This window comes from Cherax quadricarinatus, chromosome 27, assembly GCF_038502225.1.
Source record: "Cherax quadricarinatus isolate ZL_2023a chromosome 27, ASM3850222v1, whole genome shotgun sequence".
In the NCBI taxonomy this organism is placed as follows: Eukaryota; Metazoa; Arthropoda; class Malacostraca; order Decapoda; family Parastacidae; genus Cherax; species Cherax quadricarinatus.
In genome coordinates this window covers 13,540,280-13,550,279 of record NC_091318.1, presented here as the reverse complement: position 1 = coordinate 13,550,279, position 10,000 = coordinate 13,540,280, and positions in this window count along the sequence as shown.

Below are 10,000 nucleotides of genomic sequence, written 5' to 3'. Positions count from 1 at the left end.
GTTGTGACTTTTGTTCACCATATACTTAATCATGTTGGGGAGTCTTGGTATTTGATAAATTCTGGAATTTGCTAGTCTTCTAGTAAACCTCTTAGGTTTTATGGACATAGATGAAGAGATACAATATATGGAGCAAAACTCAAACACAATCTTATTATATCTCTTATCTTTTCTTAACATAGAGAAATATGTCGTTAGAATAAACACCTGCTTTGCAAAGATACTTTTTTTTGTCATACTCTAGGCACTATTTGCCAATCAAATCATACTGTGGAAGATATATAAGTGATAGGTTGTGATGATCCAGTCATCATTCTAATGGTGCAGTGGTGTTGCATTTACCAAGGATAATGAAAGTGTGTTTCTAGCTTCCAAGTTAGCAACAGGTGGCTAAGTAGTCGCATCAGGTCACTTAGTGGTACCATAATATCTTGAATTACATACTTGCCTGTAGTCTCTTTCGGGGGTCACTGCCCCCGCGATCCAGTCCCAAGCCATGCCTCTCAGTTGGTGCCGGCCGCCAGCAGTCCATATATACTGCAGCTTGACTTGAAAAGCTTACCCTTAAACACAACCCTTTATATTTTTTTCTTGGTATATTCATCGCGCTTCTGCTATTCATTAAAGTTATCTTGCACAGTCTGCCACAGTTCTTGCTCTCGTGTGGGAGTGATTCCAGTGTGCAAGTTTGGAACCAGTCCCCTTCATTAATATACTTTCCCTGAGGTACTGTTCGAGGGTCTTGAAGGCTTCCAAGTCATTTAGGTGCTTGACTGAGATTGTACATGTAGTGAAAGTTCTTTCCAGCACTCTGATATAAATTTGTGCATTGAATGACCTTGGTGATGGTGATGTCTCATATTCGTGGTGGTCAGGAAATCCCTTATGTTCGTGTTCACGTGATCCTTCATGTTCGTGTTCACGTGATCCCTCAAGTTCGGGTTCACGTGATCCCTCATGTTCGTGTTCACGTGATCCCTCATGTTCGTGGCGGTCACCTGAGATGTGTTTGTGGTACTCAGGCAAGTCCTCATGTTCGCAATAGTCACGTTATCTCCCCATGATAGTAGACAGCCACATGTTTGTGGCCACATGATCCCCCCATGCTCGTGGCAACATGATCCCCTCATGCTCATGGCAGCATGATCCCTCCATGCTCGTGGCAGCATGATCCCCCTTGCTCGTGGCCACATGATCCCCCCGTGCTAGTGGCAACATGATCCCTCCATGCTCGTGGCAACATGATCCCCCCGTGCTAGTGGCAACATGATCCCCCCATGCTCGTGGCAACATGATCCTCCCGTGCTAGTGGCAACATGATCCCCTCATGCTCGTGACAGCATGATCCCCTCATGCTCGTGGCAACATGATCCCTTAATGCTCGTGGCAACATGATCCCCTCATGCTCGTGGCAACATGATCCCCTCATGCTTGTGGCAGCATGATCCCCCATGCTCGTGGCAGCATGATCCTCCATGCTCGTGGCCACATGATCCCCCCATGCTCGTGGCAACATGATCCCCCCATGCTCGTGGCAACATGATCCCTCCATGCTTGTGGCAACATGATCCCCCCGTGCTAGTGGCAACATGATCCCCTCATGCTCATGGCAGCATGATCCCTCCATGCTCGTGGCAGCATGATCCCCCTTGCTCGTGGCCACATGATCCCCCCATGCTCGTGGCAACATGATCCCCCCATGCTCGTGGCAACATGATCCCCCCATGCTCGTGGCAACATGATCCTCCCGTGCTAGTGGCAACATGATCCCCTCATGCTCGTGACAGCATGATCCCCTCATGCTCGTGGCAACATGATCCCTTCATGCTCGTGGCAACATGATCCCCTCATGCTTGTGGCAACATGATCCCCTCATGCTCGTGGCAGCATGATCCCCCATGCTCGTGGCAGCATGATCCTCCATGCTCGTGGCCACATGATCCCCCCATGCTCGTGGCAACATGATCCCCCCATGCTCGTGGCAGCATGATCCCCTCATGCTCATGGCAGCATGATCCCCTCATGCTCGTGGCAACATGACCCCCCCATGCTCGTGGCAACATGATCCCTCCATGCTCGTGGCCACATGATCCCCCATGCTCGTGGCAACATGATCCCTCCATGCTCGTGGCAACATGATCCCCTCATGTTCATGGCAGCATGATCCCCCATGCTCGTGGCAACATGATCCCCCATGCTCGTGGCAACATGATCCCCTCATGCTCATGGCAGCATGATCCCCTCATGCTCGTGGCAACATGATCCCCTATGCTCGTGGCAACATGATCCCTCCATGCTCGTGGCCACGTGATCCCCCATGCTCGTGGCAACGTGATCCCTCCATGCTCGTGGCAACATGATCCCCTCATGTTCGTGGCAGCATGATCCCCCATGCTCGTGGCAACATGATCTCCTCAGGTTCATGGCAGCATGATCCCCCATGCTCGTGGCAGCATGATCCCTCCATGTTCCTGGCAGCATGATCCCCCATGCTCGTGGCCACATGATCCCCCCATGCTCGTGGGGGCATGATCCCCCCATGCTCGTGGCAACATGATCCCCCATGCTCGTGGCAACATGATCCCTCCATGCTCGTGGCAACATGATCCCCCCATGCCTGTGGCCACATGAACCTCCCATGCTCGTGGCAACATGATCCCTCCATGCTCGTGGCAACATGATCCGCCATGCTCGTGGCAACATGATCCCTCCATGCTCGTGGCAACATGATCCCCCATGCTCGTGGCAACATGATCCCCCATGCTCGTGGCAACATGATCCCCCATGCTCGTGGGAACATGATCCCTCCATGCTCGTGGCCACATGATCCCCCCATGCTTGTGGCAACATGATCCCTCCATGCTCGTGGCAACATGATCCCCCCATGCTCGTGGCAACATGATCCCCTCATGCTCGTTGCAACATGATCCCCTCATGCTCGTGGCAACATAATCCCCACATGCTCGTGGCAGCATATGTAGACAGCTTGTGCTGTCTGCACAGACAGCCCATGCTGTCTGCCAGCTTTTCATATTTCGTGGCACTAAGGTGCTGCCCTCTGTAGCCAGGCCTCTCGGTAGGCACGCCAGCCTGTCGGCCCATGCCTCGCTCTCATTCACACTGCGTCCTAGCAGCAAGACACAAATACTCCCAGCTCTCTCTCGTGGGATGGCCCTGCCCAGGCCATGGGCTCAAACACACAAGCCTGTGTACCCACCAAGCCTCCGAAGAAGTATATCATTAACCACCCGCTTGCAGCATCACCAAACAAACCCATTAAATATTGGTGGCAGCGGTGGGCAGCCTGTGCTGTCTGCACAGACAGCCCATGCTGTCTGCCAGCTTAGTTCATATTTTGCGGCACTAAGGTGCTGCCCTCTGTAGCCAGGCCTCTCGGTGGGCACACCAGCCTGCTGGCCCTTGCCACGCTCTCACTCACACAGCGGCCTAGCAGGAAGAAACAAGGCCTACTCCTAGCTCCTCTCATGGGATGGCCCTCCCAGGCCATGGGCACAAACACACAAGCCTATGTACCCACCACGACTTAACAATAAACAAAGAAGCCTCCGAGAAGACGTATCATTTACACCCCGCTTTCAGCTATACCAAACAAACCATTAAACATTGGTAGCAGTGGTGGTCACAGCAGTTGTTTGCCCAAAGAGAGGAAGGAAGAGGTATGAAGTCATCTTCACTTCATTATCCCATATAACAAGCATCCGTCTCTCAACGAGTTATCCTGATGTCGTGTCTGCACGTTTGAGCATCCAGACACAGGTACAAGCAGGATCCAGGCCGAAATTTGCCGAAATTCTCCGAGAATTGTAAGTGACCCCATGCTACAGCATCCCACGCTGTTTCTCAAGTCATGTGTTCAGCGTCACTTGTATGTTGCTGTTGTTGTTCAGCTTAGCACAGCTGTTTCAGGAAGCCAAAGGTGAGTTTTGTGACGATTTCTGCGTCCGGTGTGAGTTCTCCACGTGTTTGTGGGAGGAGGAAGAGGCCGCTCCTTGCCTCGCCCTGCTGTACTCTCACACCTCACCACACTACCATACACCACTCACCACTGCTCACTCTTCTGCTGTGTTTTCTGCTGTTTTTCGTGTGATTCATTGCCAGAGTTGTGTATCCGAGTGCCCGAGGCCACTCAAAGCTACGTGGATCAGCATGCCACGTGGACCCGACGCCACGTGGGTGTGGGCGATGTCACGTGGATCTACCAGCCACGTAAGTTACCAGATGTCCCAGGCCTCATGCTGTGGTCTGCTGCCCACATCACATCGATGTCACCCACGATGCTGGCCGACTTCATGACGTCACGATGTCTGCTGACGTCACCTCACGATGTCTGCCTGACGTCACCTCGAGATGTCTGCTGACATCACAGTGCTGCTGACGTCACCTCGCGACATCATGCCTGACATCACATGATGTCACCATCGAGTGTTCAGTAATTATTTTAGTATTGTCGAGAAGACTAAGAGAAGATATATGTCGTGTGTTAATTCCTCTCAGTCAGTGTTCTCACATTTTAGTATGTCTTAGTCAGTTTTATGCACAGAAAAGCATCATTTGCTAGTTAAGCCATGTTGTACCGCATGTACTGTGGGTGTTTAAAGTTTCCGTGTGTCCAGTGAGGTCTGAGCCAGACCTGAGTAGCACCACTGTGTTAAGTCACCAGTGTGACCAGTGTGTTTGACAGCTATCAGACAGCCCCGAGTGACCGAGCCCTCTTGTACAGAAAGCTTTTATGCTCGTCGCTCATGATGTTCTGCAGAATCGTACCTGCTACGATTCCCATTGAGATTTGTTTCACTTCACCTCCAGACCTTCAGAGTGCAGTTATATGTAGAGAAACAAGTCTGGGGACGCTTAGACTAACCTCTGCTATAACTCCAACTGCCGAGAGAATGATACTCGCCAAGCCGCAGTTAGCCACTGTCGGCAGGCGCTGTCAGCCTCGTGTCACAAGCTTCAGTGAGCAGCCTGCACAAAGATGTCACTTTGACTGCTAGCTCTCTCACTGCAGTCTGGTGTATGATGTTACGACTCCCAGATGTTTTGCCCAGTCATCTCTGCCACGACTCACTCCACAACTCCCCCCGTGCTCGCCGGCAGTGACAGCCCAGCGACAGTACCAGTCGAGAAGTGTCCTCCTGAGTCACTTGCCAGAAGTCCTGCCCTGTTGCCGAGTTTTATTGACGCCTCACTCGAGGGCGCCAGCATGTCGTGCCCCAGGTTGAGTGAAACCTGCAGCGACTCCTATGATGTCTGCTTCACCGTTCCAGAGGAGACTGTACCCTGTTACGTCACAGCTCAGCCGCAGCGATGTCTCCCATGTTGCAGTATCTGTCCAGACGCAGGAAGGCGTGCAGTGATGCCTTTCGACGCTCACTGCCTATGACCACGATGTTTAGCACACCCCACATGTTTTTTTCTTCCCTCCCTGTAGGAAGTTTTTTTTCCATGTTCATATGTATATATATGTTTTTATTTTGTGTTCTGTGCCCTGTTCCTACGAGAGAGACCGAGTTCCTTTTACCACCAGTATCGTCTCGTCGGGACGACGCGCGGTAGGTGGCCGAGCGTATGTAGACAGCCTGTGCTGTCTGCACAGACAGCCCATGCTGTCTGCCAGCTTAGTTCATATTTCGCGGCACTAAGGTGCTGCCCTCTGTAGCCAGGCCTCTCGGTAGGCACGCCAGCCTGTTGGCCGATGCCTCGCTCTCACTCACACAGCGGCCTAGCAGCAAGACACAAGTACTCCCAGCTCTCTCTCCTGGGATGGCCCTGCCCGGGCCATGGGCTCAAACACACAAGCCTGTGTACTCACCAAGCCTCCAAAGAAGTATATCATTAACCACCCGCTTGCAGCATCACCAAACAAACCCATTAAACACATAATCCCCCCATGCTCGTGGCAACATGATCCCCTCATGCTCGTTGCAACATGATCCCCTCATGCTCGTGGCTACATGATCCCCTCATGCTCGTGGGAGCATGATCCCTTCATGCTCGTCGCAGCATGATCCCCTCATGCTCGTGGCAACATGATCCCCCCATGCTCGTGACCACATGATTCCCCATGCTCGTGGCAGCATGATCCCCCATGCTCGTGGCCACATGATCCCCCCATGCTCGTGGCCACATGATCCTCCCATGCTCGTCGCAACATGATCCCTCCATGCTCGTGGCAACATGATCCCTCCATGCTCGTGGCAGCATGATCCCTCCATGCTCGTGGCAACATGATCCCCCCATGCTCATGGCAGCATGATCCCCCCATGCTCGTGGCAACATGATCCCCTCATGCTTATGGCAACATGATCCCCCCATGCTCGTGGCAACATGAACCCCCCATGCTCGTGGAAACATGATCCCTCCATGCTCGTGGCCACATGATCCTCCCATGCTCGTGGCAACATGATCCCTCCATGCTCGTGGCAACATGATCCCCCCATGCTCGTGGCAACATGATCCCCTCGTGCTCGTGGCAACATGATCCCCTCATGCTCGTGGCAACATGATCCCCCCATGCTCGTGGCAGCATAATCCCTCCATGCTCGTGGCAACATGATCCCCTCATGCTCTTGGCAACATGATCCCCTCATGCTCGTGGCCACATGATCCCCTCATGCTCGTGGCAGCATGATCCCCTCATGCTCGTCGCAGCATGATCCCCTCATGCTCGTGGCAACATGATCCCCTCATGCTCGTGACCACATGATCCCCTCATGCTCGTGGCAGCATGATCCCCTCATGCTCGTCGCAGCATGATTCCCTCATGCTCGTGGCAGCATGATCCCCTCATGCTCGTCGCAGCATTATCCCCTCATGTTCGTGGCAGCATGATCCCCTCATGCTCGTGGCAACATGATCCCCTCGTGCTCGTGGCCACATGATCCCCTCATGCTCGTGGCAGCATGATCCCCTCATGCTCGTCGCAGCATGATCCCCTCATGCTCGTGGCAGCATGATCCCCTCATGCTCGTCGCAGCATGATCCCCTCATGCTCGTGGCAACATGATCCCCTCATGCTCGTGACCACATGATCCCCTCATGCTCGTGGCAGCATGATCCCCTCATGCTCGTCGCAGCATGATTCCCTCATGCTCTTGGCAGCATGATCCCCTCATGCTCATCGCAGCATTATCCCCTCATGCTCGTGGCAGCATGATCCCCTCATGCTCGTGGCAACATGATCCCCTCGTGCTCGTGGCCACATGATCCCCTCATGCTCGTGGCAGCATGATCCCCTCATGCTCGTCGCAGCATGATTCCCTCATGCTCGTGGCAGCATGATCCCCTCATGCTCGTCGCAGCATTATCCCCTCATGCTCGTGGCAACATGATCCCCTCATGCTCGTCGCAGCATGATTCCCTCATGCTCGTGGCAGCATGATCCCCTCATGCTCGTCGCAGCATTATCCCCTCATGCTCGTGGCAACATGATCCCCTCATGCTCGTCGCAGCATGATTCCCTCATGCTCGTGGCAGCATGATCCCCTCATGCTCGTCGCAGCATTATCCCCTCATGCTCGTGGCAACATGATCCCCTCATGCTCGTCGCAGCATGATTCCCTCATGCTCGTGGCAGCATGATCCCCTCATGCTCGTCGCAGCATTATCCCCTCATGCTCGTGGCAACATGATCCCCTCATGCTCGTCGCAGCATGATTCCCTCATGCTCGTGGCAGCATGATCCCCTCATGCTCGTCGCAGCATTATCCCCTCATGCTCGTGGCAACATGATCCCCTCATGCTCGTCGCAGCATGATTCCCTCATGCTCGTGGCAGCATGATCCCCTCATGCTCGTCGCAGCATTATCCCCTCATGCTCGTGGCAACATGATCCCCTCATGCTCGTCGCAGCATGATCCCCTCATGCTCGTCGCAGCATTATCCCCTCATGCTCGTGGCAACATGATCCCCTCATGCTCGTCGCAGCATGATTCCCTCATGCTCGTGGCAGCATGATCCCCTCATGCTCGTCGCAGCATTATCCCCTCATGCTCGTGGCAACATGATCCCCTCATGCTCGTCGCAGCATGATCCCCTCATGCTCGTCGCAGCATTATCCCCTCATGCTCGTCGCAGCATTATCCCCTCATGCTCGTCGCAGCATGATCCCCTCATGCTCGTCGCAGCATTATCCCCTCATGCTCGTCGCAGCATTATCCCCTCATGCTCGTCGCAGCATTATCCCCTCATGCTCGTCGCAGCATTATCCCCTCATGCTCGTGGCAACATGATCCCCTCATGCTCGTCGCAGCATGATCCCCTCATGCTCGTCGCAGCATTATCCCCTCATGCTCGTCGCAGCATGATCCCCTCATGCTCGTCGCAGCATGATCCCCTCATGCTCGTCGCAGCATTATCCCCTCATGCTCGTCGCAGCATGATCCCCTCATGCTCGTCGCAGCATTATCCCCTCATGCTCGTGGCAACATGATCCCCTCATGCTCGTCGCAGCATGATTCCCTCATGCTCGTGGCAGCATGATCCCCTCATGCTCGTCGCAGCATTATCCCCTCATGCTCGTGGCAACATGATCCCCTCATGCTCGTCGCAGCATGATCCCCTCATGCTCGTCGCAGCATTATCCCCTCATGCTCGTCGCAGCATTATCCCCTCATGCTCGTCGCAGCATGATCCCCTCATGCTCGTCGCAGCATTATCCCCTCATGCTCGTCGCAGCATTATCCCCTCATGCTCGTCGCAGCATTATCCCCTCATGCTCGTCGCAGCATTATCCCCTCATGCTCGTGGCAACATGATCCCCTCATGCTCGTCGCAGCATGATCCCCTCATGCTCGTCGCAGCATTATCCCCTCATGCTCGTCGCAGCATGATCCCCTCATGCTCGTCGCAGCATGATCCCCTCATGCTCGTCGCAGCATTATCCCCTCATGCTCGTCGCAGCATTATCCCCTCATGCTCGTCGCAGCATTATCCCCTCATGCTCGTCGCAGCATGATCCCCTCATGCTCGTGGCAGCATTATCCCCTCATGCTCGTCGCAGCATTATCCCCTCATGCTCGTCGCAGCATTATCCCCTCATGCTCGTCGCAGCATTATCCCCTCATGCTCGTCGCAGCATTATCTCCTCATGCTCGTGGCAACATGATCCCCCCCCCATGCTCGTGGCCACAAGTTGTCTTCATCTTCCTAATAGTTACGTGATCCTCACGTCCACGGTTCCGTCATCAGTCATGACCGTGATGGTGACACGTTCCTCGTGTGATTCCCTACGTTGTGGAAACTGTGACTCATAAGTGAAAGGTGGTGATTCAAGGATGATGGATGTTGTTGTGTCGTGATTCATGTTCTTGAAGAAGTGTGTAAGATTTTGATTTATGAGTCCTGGTATGTCCTGTTAGGAAGCAGTGAATCACGGGTTTAGTCGGCAGCCTTGTAGTTGAAGCCTTGATTGTTATAACTGTTTATTACTCCACTAGTCACTGATCTTGATTATTATAACTGATTCTCATCCTCTAGCCAGTGATTTTAATATTATTACATTACAACTGATTCTTGCCCCATTAGTCCGTGATGTTGATTATTTCATTCTTGCCCCACTAGCCAGTGACAACTGTTACTTACCCCATTATACTTCCCCGTGTACAGCTGGTTCTGTACCTCCCCTGTCAAATACCTTAACCAGTTTCGAGGGTCTTTCTTCCTTAGCATCCTGGCTGAGGCCATTCTTCCTTGTTGATTGCCTGTTGAACCAGGTTGTTGCTGTTAGCGGACATTCGTGGTCTCAAACATTTTAACATCTTTCCAGAAGAAATCGAAAACACTGCCGGAACAAATGTAGAAGTCTTCAGGAGGAAACTTGAAAGATTCTGCCACCAAGTGCCAGATCAACCAAGTTGTGATGGATATATGGGTCAGCTGGCCACCAGCAGTAATAGCCAGGTTGAAAGTTAAGACACTTGTGCAACATTTGGTTATCTTTATAGTAGATGTTTCGCCATCCAGTGGCTTTATCAATACA